Below are 13,390 nucleotides of genomic sequence, written 5' to 3' on the forward strand. Positions count from 1 at the left end.
ATTATAGGCGTTAATTTCAGAGAATTTAAAGAATATTAAAGATGGCCTTTTTGAAATGATTTTCAAATTAATGCGTACTTAGTTAAATGCGCCCGTGTGAGCAATTCTTGCAAATATTTCCCGCTAACCAGGACAACGATATATCATGCACAGATGAACTATATACAGGGCAGCACACTGGCAAAGTTTGAAGACCTTAGCTTTGATATATACAGAGAAACAAAATCTTTAATCCAGAACGTTATTTCGCAATGTGCCGTATATGCGATTTTGTTTCTCAAACGAACAACCCTAATTGTCGGTTATTAATAATTTTTGTCAATTCTTTTTACGCCTAATGTGCCAGTAAATATTTCTAGGCCCGTAGCCAGAAGTTTTTTCGGGGAAGCCGCCCGAAATGCCAACATCGCGCAATATTCAAAACGCGCACGTGACAGATAATTTTCGCAAGAAGACGAATCTTTTTTTTTAAACAATGATTGCTTTAATTTTTCAGGACATGGAGTCAGCAATATATACAGGTATATATTTTTTTACAAAAATTAAAAACGGACACAGGACATGGTTGTTTGATCTTATCCGAAAACGCCCAGCATTTATGTTTTCTTGAGTTTATTCAGTAACTGTAATGCCTTAGTCCACAGATACCTTGTCAATTCTCCATCGGTGCCCGCGGTGATATCATGCAGCACGTTCATGCATATAGCGCACCCTCCGTGCGTGGCAGAAATTCAGATAATTTTTAGATTTAGTTCATTTATCTTGATTTTTAAGCGGGGCACGAGTACAATAACTTCTACTCCGTAGCTGACAAAATTTCGGTTAAAGTTTTGAGTCGGCGAGAGTAGACAGGTGGTCAATCTTTACGGTACTGTTTTCTAGGGGAGGTTTACCTTACAGGATGCAATCGCCCCACAAGATATTTTGGAGTCCTCCCGTGTTTTCTAATGGGGAATACGCGTAGTGCTTTCTGCGCGCTCTTGAGCGCACTTTCTAGAGCGCGCGAAATCAGGTCGTGGAAAAGAAGTGGAGTGACCTGATCGGCTGTTCATTTCCGAGGGCGCCCCTCCCTCTCACGGTCCTTACAAGCGTTTCGTCTCTAGCCGTCACAATGCACAGCGGCGCGGGCGTCACGTGGTGCGTGAACGCGGGTCACGTGGTTTCGTTGACGATGGCGGCGGCAGGCGGGTGCGGCGTGACGCCGGTGGAAATCTGTTTCTACGAGGTGCTCGTGTACCCGACGGTGCGATCATTATAACAGACAGGAAGACATTCGCTCTTGAGAGTGACGGGAAAACTCGGAATAGGAAGTATTCGCAGTGCTTTTACGAGATCGTTCATCTCACGGTGGTGAACCCGCTAAGCTTAACCGACTAAGAAATAGCTGGTGGAGCGCGCTGTTGTTTTACCAGGTTTTGAAGGCGCTTCAAGGATCTTTCAGGTGTGGTAAAAGCGCTTTCAAATTTTTGTGTTGTAAAATAAAGAGAGAGCAGACGATAATTAACTCTGCCTTGTGTCATATGGCGATAGCTGCTATGTCCTGTGGGTGACGCTTGAACAATATTCCACTGTTAGAAAAATGTGATTTACTAGTCATTTGATATTTAACCGTTCTGACGTACGCATGACCGCTATCACGTTGCGTTCACTGCCAAAAACGCGATGAGTTGATAACTATAACTACACATCGGCGCTTGTTCCGCTTTGCGAAGATTGATGTGTATGCTACTGATAGTTTTTAGGCTTGCCACTGCGTAGAACAGTGACTTACCTCGGCCAATCACCCATCGTACGTTGTATATACTTTTTATTCATCACCGATGTTGAGAAGGTATATTTCCGTCATGGTCCGAGAATCTCAGAGCGCTCCGAGTTCAGCAGTAACGCGTTACAAGAACATCGTTACCGGTGACGCGTTACTTTCTTTCAAGTTGTAGTAACACACTCGTTACTTTTTCAAAACAAGTGCGGGTAACGTACTCACGTTACTTATTTCGTGTAACTGGTAACGTAGTTATATTAATCGTTACATCTTGCCAAAACCCCAAAAAAGAACACCTAATTTCTTTTTTGTGCCTCTGCATTTTGTTTTACCTTACGTCTAGACACAGCCGACGCAACGAGCTGATGCGATCCATCAGACAGCGTGTAAAGGGCACCGTCATGGTGTTTGCTGTGTTTATTTACGTGTTCTAGCATCGCTGAACCAATCATAAACATAAAAGAAGCTGTGACCTGAGCTTTTTACGTTGCTTGATTTGTCCTGTTAGCGTTTATTGTCGGCTACGTCTAGACTTAAGCTGAAACCAAGTATATGCGCCAAGTCGATAATTCTTAAACTCATTCCACATATGCTCCCAAACTTTGCCCGCCTTTTCTGAACGCAAAAAGTTCTACTTTAGAAAAACCCCAACGCTCGCGCCCATTCCTCCAGTGTCAAAAAACGCTGTCGCAAAGAGAAGAAAACGCTGTTACCATAAAATTACAAAAAAAAAGTGGCGCAAAAGTAATTCTTTTTATCCTTTTTATTTTTAGGAAACGTAAGTCGATAACGCGTTCTTTTATTTTGCAAGTAACTTGCAACGTGTTCTCTTACTTTTTTTTGGTAGCGCCGACAACACTGATCACAACTTACAATGAGTCAAGGCGTCCAACAGGCCACGTGACATCCGAGCCAGAACGCCAAAACGGGTCAGAACATCCAAGTAGGTCCGAACATACACTGAGCCAAATCATCCAACGAGTCAAAATATCCATTTGAGAGTCGACGTTGTAGACCTTGTATAGTCTGTAACTTAGTCAGACATATCAATTGGGGTTGCTTTCCTTTGGTGGTGCGGCTCATGGTTTGAGACGAGGCGAGATAAAGGAAGTATGTAGGAACAGAATCTCATGATTAATGGAAACTGGCCCACCTCTTATTTCTACTATGACACGGACGAGAAATAAGAGTTATACAGGGTGTTAGTTTCTTATTTGAATATATATACTTGAAGCGTTGTGAGTTACAGCCGTGCAGCCTTTACTGTGTACTTATGAAGCTTGGCGGACATTGGATACGGGGAAAAAGGCAATGGTTTTATAGATGTTTATCGATCAGTCTTTTTTTTCTCTATTTTAATATTGCTAGCAAAAAGAGAGCTGCTATAGACCGTCTGATAATGACGCTTAGATGAGCGGCGTAGTCTTTTCAATCATGTCGTCACTATCTCGGCAGTGTGTCCTTGGTGAATTCGCCGCCAGCCCACCGAGATATGGTAATGACAAGATTAGAACGTTTACGTGACTCTTCAAAACGCCATTGTGGGCGCAACTCGGGAAAATCAGATTCAGAAAGTGATTTCTAATTTTTAACTTGCTTCTTCGTACCTTGATTTGTTGTGTTTGAATTAAGCACCCTTACTGATATATTTCCCTATTAATGTGTTACAAACCATTTTTTCATAGCTACGTAATAAGTAGTTTTTCATAACTAGTTTTCCTAACATAGTTCTCATAACATAGTTTTCATAACTAGTTTTTGATAGCTAGCAACAAAGCATTTTGGAATGCTTTGTCGTTGCAGAATGTTTCTGTAAATAAATCAAATACATTCCACTACGCTGAGCTTTTGAGCACAGCAAAGCAAACATAGCGTATTCTCGCAAAGGTATACTGCTTCAAGAGGGTTGAAACTTAAAGCTGTCCTGTTCTCTTATTTATTTTTTTTTCTTTTTTTTTTTTGGGGGGGGGGGGGGAGATTTTTTTAGTATTGCAGCGAGTCTTAGATTCGCCAAGTTTATGTTGCTCCAATTAATGAATCTGAAGTCTTGGAGGCAATTAAAAAATTGAAACCAAACTTATCTACGGGAATAGATGGAATTCCCAGCTTTATAGTAAAAGGTTGTGCTCCACTCCTTTGTCCAGTTTTGGTTCATATCTTTAACTTATCACTTGCATCTGAAACATTTCCTACCGCTTGGAAGCGCTCTGTTGTTGTTCCATTACATAAATCGGGTGATCGATCCACGGTTAACAACTATAGGCCAGTCTCCCTCCTTTGTAGTTTTTCTAAAGTTTATGAAATTGTTTTGCACACCCGCTTTTACACATATTTTTGTCGGAAGATTATTCCTGAGCAACACGGTTTCATGAAAGGCCGTTCCACAGAAACAAACCTGTGTTCCTTCCTACATCAGATTGTACCATCTGTTCATAGCGGAGGACAAGCGGATGTAGTTTACTTTGATATGAGCAAAGCTTTTGACAAAGTTAATCACCGATTACTGTTGAGTAAACTCTGTAGTTACGGTCTGTCCCTTAAGTACTGTCGTCTCCTCGATAGTTACTTATCTTATAGGCTGAACTTTGCGCGAGTATCCGGCCGATTATCTGCTCCTTTTTTATCTACTTCTGGGGTTCCTCAAGGCAGTAACCTCGGTCCTCTGCTGTTTTTGGTTTTTGTAAACGATCTAACTTCCTGTATTAAACACACGCGGTTTTTGTTATTTGCTGATGATATTAAGTTGTTTACAGCGGTTAAAACGGTTGACGATTGTGAATGTCTTCAGCGCGATATAGATTCTATTTCGGCGTGGTGTTTTTCAAATGACCTACTCTTAAATGAGTCAAAGACGAAAGTTATGTCCTTTTCTAGGAAGCGGGAAATTCTGAGTTTTCCCTATGTATTAGATTCCAACAATATTACTCGCGTTGAGGTCATCCGTGATCTAGGCGTTTTTATGGATCCTGCAATTAATTTCAACCATCACGTGACCACTATTACGAATGCTTCCTTTCGAGTGCTGGGAGCCATTACACGAGTGATGCGCGATTTTTCTAAACCACTTTGTATTTTACGTTTGTTTTCTTCACTGGTGCGTAGTCGTGTTGAATATGCCTCAGCTGTCTGGAACTGTATTGGAGTGACAAATTCAGGTTTAATTGAGAGTGTTCAACGTAGGTTTGTTCGTGTTTTGTTTGATCGTTATTTTCAACCGAATTATTTCTATAGTTATGAGAGGATTTGTGAACTCGTGAAGTTAGACTCGTTGCACAACAGGAGAACAATTCGTGAACTGACATACTTGTATAAGATTGTAAATGGTATAATTGACTCCCCAGAGCTACTCAGCCACATCTATTTGAACGTTCCTCGTCAGTCTTGTAGACTTTATACTTTGTTTTATCCTATCGATTTTTATCATGCTGCACCCATAACACGCCTACAACTGACTTATAACCATTTAGAACGGATTTGTGCGAATGCTAGCCTTGATATATTTGATGAAAAGCGTAAATTTCGACAGTGTGTTGAGGGTATTGTTCTTTTCTAACGTTTCGCTTTTATCCTGTTTAGCGTTGTATTTCTGAAGGAATAAGTCCACCACTAAGGAGGCGTCAAGCTGTTGGCGGGTCACTGAAAATAAGAATAAACAATAAACGATAAACTATTCTATTATTGCTTACATTCGGCAGTAAATGTATGAGTCCTTGAAGTTTGAATAGCATTTCTGGACAGTTTTAGAAGGTCAGGGTTTAGAGCATGTCGTTTTTCAACCAACTCGCCTGAGTGCTCTTTACTCTTGCAGAGATTGTTTCTAAAAGTTTTGGAAGAGGTCGCCTTCACGTTTGGCCCTCGTTGTCACTTTCAAGCCTGAGTGCGCCCTTATTTGGCCACCTGCCTTAGCAATTGCTTCAGGGGCATTGGCGTGTGGAGGGTACTCGGGCACAAATTGGGAAAATAACAACAACTTAAAGTTAAAGCAGACACCATGAAAAAGAACGTCCCCCCAAGTTAGAACACCCAACACGTCAAACAATGCACCAGTCAGAGCATCCATCTGAGTCAGAAAGTTCAACACTTAAAAAGGTCCAACGAGTCAGAACATCCACGAATGGATGTTTTGACCTGATGGATGATTTGACGCGTTAGATGTTAGGACACAGATTAAAGTAGCTCTAACGGCGAGGGGGGAGCGCTTTATAGAGTCAATGTAACAGGACAATGGCGACAACCCAAATTTGCCATAAGAAAACTCTCCGCTAAAATGTAAAATGAGCTAGATGTTGGTTTTACGAAGCATTGTTTCTTCTTAATGACATTTACTTTCCCTTATACGTTACTGTCTCAAATGAAACGTCCTTTTTGAGGCGATACTCCTGATATATGGGATGATCGACCCGTGCGTGCCCATAGCGAGCCTCAACCGAGTTCTTTCTTCAATGAGACAGCGATGTTGCTATCTGAACGTCTTCGAGAAAGCCGGAAGGTTACAAAAGAAACATTGAGTGACTCATCGTTGGACAACTACCTGCGAATAGTAAGCTAACTCAATTTGAAATAATAGATATTAACTCAATTGAATGACCTCGTATATCAATGCTGAGATCCTAACATTCATTATCGTATAGCATACTAGAATAAATGAGGCACATAATACAATTTTTTTATACGTAAAATAACAATTAGAATCGATCATCTAAACTTTAAATTCAATACTTTAGGCAGAAAAAATAAGCTACAGAGTGCGTAAATTAGGAGGTTCTTGTTTCCCACTGGAAATAGTAGCATCATGAATTTTTGCTTTAGCAGGATCAACATCATAACTTCATGGGCAATCAGCTAGTTCACGAGATCGAAGCTACGGATCAACATTTCGAAGCGCGCACGCGTATGATCGCTACTGTAAAAACAGCTCTACTCTTAAAAAGAAAAAAAAATAAAGCCGTTTACAACTCCCTGTAACGCCGAATTAGAGCCCAGCTCTTGAGGAGGAGGATGGAAGGGTACTAAGGGGACGGTATACCCCTCCTCTCTTCTACTCACCTCGTCATCCTGCCTGCTACTCCGCCAAGAGGGCCACGTGGCCCCCTGAGGTCACGCGACCCCCTGAGGTCACGTAACCCCCTGAGGTCACGTGACTCCCCTGAGGTCACGTGACCACCCCCTGAGGTCATGTGGCCCCACAGGTCATGTGACCCCGTGACGTCACAGAGGCACGTGACCTCAGGGGGATCAAGTGACCTCAGGTGGTCACATGACCTTAGGGGGGTCACGTGACTTCAGGGGGTCACGTGACCTCAGGGGGAGTCGCGTGACCTTGGGGGTCACGTGACTTCACGGTTACACCGTCGGCGACGCCGACGGCGACGGCGACGTCGGTTTAGCCGGAAACGGGTGTCTGGGAGCTGTGCTCTAAAATCCGACAAGCAGTAAGTCTTAGAATAGAATAGTTTATTTCAGACATACCTGTGTCATGCATGTGTCTGGGGGGCTGCAGCAAAAGAAGGCATAAAAGCCAAAGAGGTTCAACGGCACAACAACCGACCACTTTCTAATCAGAAAACTAAAAAACAAAGGTCGTTACACAGAAAAAAACGTGGTCTTGCATGTGCGCGTGTGGAGAGCGGGATAGGTAATGGCGGACAGGCGCGCGCGTCGTTCGCACGGCGTTCCTTGTTGCAAGGTGGTTGCTAGGCGGTTGCTATGCGCGACGTCAACCCTGATGAATTGACGTCACACGCACGTAGATGGACGCCATATTTAGAAGCTAAGAGGCAGCAAGATGTCACTGGGGACAATACTTGGCCAAGCTGTTGTGCTATCTATGGCTCTGAGTAGCCGGAGGGCCGTATATACTCTGATCAACCGCATATAAAGGAGCCATCTGCTGCTGCAAGTCGCAACCAAGGCGAGGAGAGGACTTTTTTGGCAACTGCGACGTGCTCGGTGTCGACGCTGCGTTCCTTAGGGGGGTATCCACACAAAAAAGAAATCCTGGGGGTTTCTCCACGGCACGCGGATCCCGCGACGAAAACGTCAAGCTTTACGATGTGCAAAAGCCTCGCGTTTTTGTCTCGTGATGCGCGCGTGCCGGGAGAAATCCCCGGGATTTTTCTCTCGTGTGAATGCCCCTTAAGCAACGAAAGCAGCTAACGCCACAAGCGCGGGAGCTCGAGGTCGCTGCTTTGAAGCGTTCTTCCACTGAGCGAGCGCGCGCGCTAGAAATGCACCTCTCAGAGCCAGGAGTGCGTGCTAGCTCGCGCTCCTGGCCGAGGGAGTGTTCGCATGCACGTTGCAAATGAACTGGAAGCTCGCTATCAGCTCGCACTCAGCAGTCGCGCACACAGCTGTGGGCGCCAGTGAATGCGACGTAGGCAATGTTCCAAAATTTACTCAATCCTACTAAGGGTAAGGGTCTTGTACCTTGGCGTTCTAAAACCTACCTGCGTCCAGCGTTTTTCAATCTGCGCTGTTACGTGATATTATGGTGCCTGGAGCGGGTCTCCGACTGGTGTGTTTAGCGTCCTATCGCGCCCATACATCAAAAGTGGTCCCCAAGTGGCAACAAATAACGTCACAGAAGCCGGAGTGTCATGCTGTTGCATGTCGCGATCCTGGTGGTTGGTCGTAGAAATGCTGGCGAAAACCACAGGCGAACGCGAGTGTCGCTGTCGTCACGGTGTCCCAGGCGTGCCAACTTCCCCCTGCTTTAGCTTCCGTGGACTGCCGCGTTCAAGAGTGACCAAGGGGGGTAAAGGTGGTGAGGAGGAGTGGCAAATCCCGCGCGCCGACATCCTGGGTCCCTAGTGAAAGATCGCGAAAGAGAGCGACAGAACACGAGAGAAAGAAACCAATGTTGCCAGCTGAAGGACGACAGTCGCAATGGTAATCGCGAAGACTGAAAACTCTCAGCAATATAAACAGTGATAATTTAACGTTGTAAACTGAATTCGGAGCTATTCTAAGGTTTATCAAAAACAGCATACTCATTACGCTGCATTTCTGTCGAAATCTCGAAAATCTAGTAGTTGCGCGGTTCCGTATTTCCGTGCGCGGCGGCGCGGCTACCCGCGCCCGGAAATGTGAAACTAAACAAGATAACCGAAGCCGGTTATCTGGTTTAGTTTAGTGATGACGGGAGGCCGTACATCTGCGGGCTATCCAAAAAGAAGGCTTTGAAAGGAACGCGAATATCTTTCCACCGGTAAGTTCGTGGATTGTTGAAGTTCGTGACACTGCTCTGATGATATATTTGTGAAATCGAAGGCAGTTGGTAACCATGTGGGACCCCGAGGGTCTGCCTGCATGCTCCGCCGCTTGCGGCAGCCAGAATGCATGGGAAAATGGCGGACCTTTTCCTCTAGAGTTAGTATGTATGATCTCTATGAGAGTGACCTGCAGCAGAACAGGCGTCCGCCACACACACCACAGCTATTGGGACGTCGCCAGGTTCGCGACCGGCGACAGCATGACACTTTTATGGCGTCATCAGGTGGAAATCGAGGGTCTGCTTTTTTGGCCCCGGTAAATACACCAGTCGGAGACGCGTTCCAGGCACCGTAGTGATAGCATCCGCCGGAGTAACTCGGATCAATTTGGGTGAGATTTGGAACACAGCCGTAGTTGTGACGCGGCTATTACTCTCGTCAAGCTTCAGCCTGTTTGCCGCTTGGGGCGGGTCGGGCATCTACTAACAAAACGTCATGCGCAGGCCTTGTCTTCTAGGCGGTATTGTCTTAGCACTGCTCAAAGTTTTTCTTATATTGACTAATTTCAATGTTTTCGTTGACGCTCAGCAAGTTTCTATGAATATTTTCAGTAACTAAAACGTTAATCAACATATTTTAGTTACTTAGAAGACATGTCGTTGTAATTAACCCCCATACTATGTCGCCCTAACCGTGTCACACACCTGCACAAACCACATTAATGTTTGTAGCGTTCACGCCTTTTGTTAACCAAACCTATAAGGCTTAAAAAGAAACACCCTGTTTATCTTACAACGGCAGACGCCATCTTCCGAATGTCGTTTGCTGACGTGAACGCCGCAACGCTATCTAAAGTTGGACCCGCCGTTGATTTTGGGCCATCCTCTCACAAGTGGGTTTATGTCCCCCAGGTGGCAGTACCCCCCAATCCATGAATGTCACGTTGTGGGAGGAGCAAAAATAAGTACTCCGCTTTCAGATTCGGCAACAAAACACGCTTGCGAGGGTCGGTTTTTTTGTTTGTTTTTTGTGTGTTTGGTGACCGTGTTGGGCAAGGTTTATCCAGGAATGCATAGAGACTATCTTAGAAAACTAAAAAACGCAAAAAAAACGGACGAAGAAGAAACAGATACATACAACACGGACTGACGCTACCTTTCAACTGATTTAATCAAGGCAAACCACTCAGCACAAATACGTGAACACTCTTTCCCATCATGCCAACCAAATTTGGTAAAAGCAACCCATAAAAACAAACAACAGATGACAATGGTTTAAACATTTATATCAGTTCAACCTGACTACACAAAACCATCTAGATAATAAACTTCCTTGTCATATAGTAAAATCGAAGGCATGCTGACGCAGTTGTCCCCTGAGAGCTTTATACGCTTCAACTATTTCCCTCTCAGTCGTGTTATTTGCTCTTTCAATAAATGTTGTCAATTCTAACGGGATCACAGCCGCACCGCATGCAGTGTACTGCAAGGTGCCACCCGCTATGTTCCGAACCGCTAGACGATGTTCACGCGCCCTTTCGTTAAAACACCGTTTGTCAAATATACACACGCCCTCACCATTAGCGGAATCTCGTCAACAACATTAGAGGCACAAGATATGCACTGAGTGATGTGCTTCTTCGAGCATTGAACACGTTTCTGTCTAGTCATCCTAGGACACATTTATGCCAGCTTGCATGAGGCGGAGAAACCAACGTTGACATCGCACTTAATTGCAATTTTTTTTAAGGTTATGCGACACCTTGTGTAAATAAGGTATCACTTGACTTTTTTTTTTCTTTTTCTTGCTTACCGTTTCCTGTGTGGCCTTTAGTTATGATATTTTGTAGAAGATTTTCACACACACTGGTAATCAAGCTGGCGGGGTAGCCCACCGTGTCTAAGCGTTCTACCTGAAGTTCAAAGCTAGACGTCAATGCATGATGGCAGCTTTTGGTCAGAGCAGCTTGAAGACATCTCAGAGCGATTCCTCGCTTTATCAGCTTAGGATGAGCGCTATCAAAAGACAATATATGCTCTTTTTCGAACGTGGTTTATACAACCAGCTCACGTGTTCATCTGTAAAAGTAAGCTGTAGGTCTAAAAACTGAATGCACTTGTTCATGGGAACCTCACACGTGAATTTCAATCCGTCCGACTTAGCCTCAAACAAGTTGACGACCCCTCCCCCCCCCCCCCCCCCCCCCATTTGTAACAATATCATTAAAACACATACCGAGGTGATCATCCACAATAACCAGAAAATCGTCTTCATATCTAAAACTCTTAAGCACATGCATCTCCTTAGGCCCTCCAATATGCGCTTGTCCATGGATGCTAAAAAAGATCACACAAAACTGGGGCTATCGAGGAACCAATACAAATACCCGCTTTTCGGATATAAAACTCATCTTCAATGTTGACGACCTTCGACCGCAAATAAAATTCCAACAACGCTAAAAAGCGGTCCCTGCTAACACCTGTAAATTTTTGAAACCCATTTTCTCCTGATTGATTGACCTCGTCCCGAACAGCATTAAAGAGCCCTCCGTGTGGTACCAAATAAAAGAAATCTTCTACATTAATCGAGAATGCGAAATGCTCATTCGGCATTACCATCTGTAGAACCTGTACTACTTCCTTTGAGCTGATGTTGTAAAAATCGGCTAACCTAAACTTGCCACGTGCCACCCTCTATAACACTGACTCGTAGAGGGCATTCAGGTATATGAGCCTTTCCTGGGACAAACAATTCCAGAAAACCTCTCTCCGCATTTGTTGCAGCTTTTCTAGCGCTCTCTAGCTGTAATTTTGTGAGCAACCTGAGTGCTGCTCTTTTTTTTTGTTGTTTAGGACGAACATTTTTTACTGGCAGGAAACACTTCGCAGTAACGGCAGTTGTCGTATCCTAAAGAAGGCCCTGAGGCAGCACGAAAAAAAAACACAAAAAAACCTCTTCGTCCGCCTCTGCCACTAGTCAGCCCACTCTCATTTAAAGCAATAACCACTGCCTCGAAGGAAGGCTTTTTCTTTGGCCCCTGAGTCACTGTGCGCCATCGCTGATGGCTCTCTCTCGGGCTTGATCTCCCACACGGTCAGCAACCTAGCGTACCATGGCAAGAGGCTCATGTCGTCTAGACAAGGGCTCGTAGCTGAACTTCGGTCTCTTCTTCAGAATTGCTTCTACATCTCCAGGTAGGTTTGCATATCCCAGAATGGTGACGTCGTTAGCAGCTGTAGCTGCGGTGTTGTGTCTATTCGGTAGATTCAACCGAGCTCGTTGGCATATAAACTCTGTTGATTGGTACAGAGCGAGACACTGTTAGCGCAAACAAGCGATCGCCGGCTTTTCCAGTTTTTCTCTTTGAAATCAAGGGATGTCATCCAAGTTCTTATTGCTACGGAAAGAGCTCATTTAGTTCTATAATGTAAGCGAAAACATTCCGTGCTCGCTAATACTATTCAGAAATAACATGCGAAAATGCGCCGGTGTTGTGTTCGCGCTAACAGTGTCGCGATGTGTACGTTAGCTTCCTGTACTCTGCATACCGGCGTTCGCGTTGTTGAAATTTTATCTGCTGCCGACAGTCTTCAACTTTGACGTTGAGTTTGATGTTTGATGTGCAAAAAGCGGATATTTGTATTTGTTCCTCGGTAGCCCCACTTTTGCGTGATATATTTTTAGCATCCATGGACAAGCGCATATTGAAAGACCTTCATGAGATGCATGTGCTTAAGATATTTAGATATGTACACGATTTTCTGGTTATTGTGGATGATCACTCGGGAATGTGTGTTATTGATATTATTACAAATGTCAACTTGTTTGAGGCCAAGTCGGACGGATTGAAGTTCACCTGGGAGCAACGTTACTAAAACACTCAGTTGGGAAACTCGAAGTCGAAACCTGGGCCGCTGGCGTCCACCGAGACCGAGCTAAATGCGACAACAGCGCCACTCTTTTTCGTTTGTCTGTACTATGGTCACTCGAGCTTTGTGAAAGCCTGTTTTTTGCGTAAAAACAAACGGAAAAACTCTTTTTGTATGAAATTTATTGGAGTTTAGTACCATATGATGGGCGCATGATGTTTTTATCCTCTTTAGTTCGCAAGGTTTTGCGGAACAATTAATATTGTTTTTATACAACCATGCCTCAGCGGGCCTTTCAGGTAGCGCGTCCAGACCTAGGTGCATTTTAACTTCGGCAGTTCGACGCGGCGCGTCCGCTGGGGAGACGGGGGTTCACCCCTGTCAAAGCCAAAAATAGAAGTCACGTGCAGTTTCTCGAGTGGCCGCTGCGGGAGAAATGGTGGCGTTGTGTTCGTCATTAGCTCGGTGCTCGGAGACAGATTGGGGCCACTTTTTCAAAGCTGTCTCTATGGGAGTTTCCTAACTGAGTGTTTTAGTAACGTTGCCTG

Source organism: Ixodes scapularis, unplaced genomic scaffold (assembly GCF_016920785.2).
Source record: "Ixodes scapularis isolate PalLabHiFi unplaced genomic scaffold, ASM1692078v2 PGA_scaffold5__190_contigs__length_132052651, whole genome shotgun sequence".
In the NCBI taxonomy this organism is placed as follows: Eukaryota; Metazoa; Arthropoda; class Arachnida; order Ixodida; family Ixodidae; genus Ixodes; species Ixodes scapularis.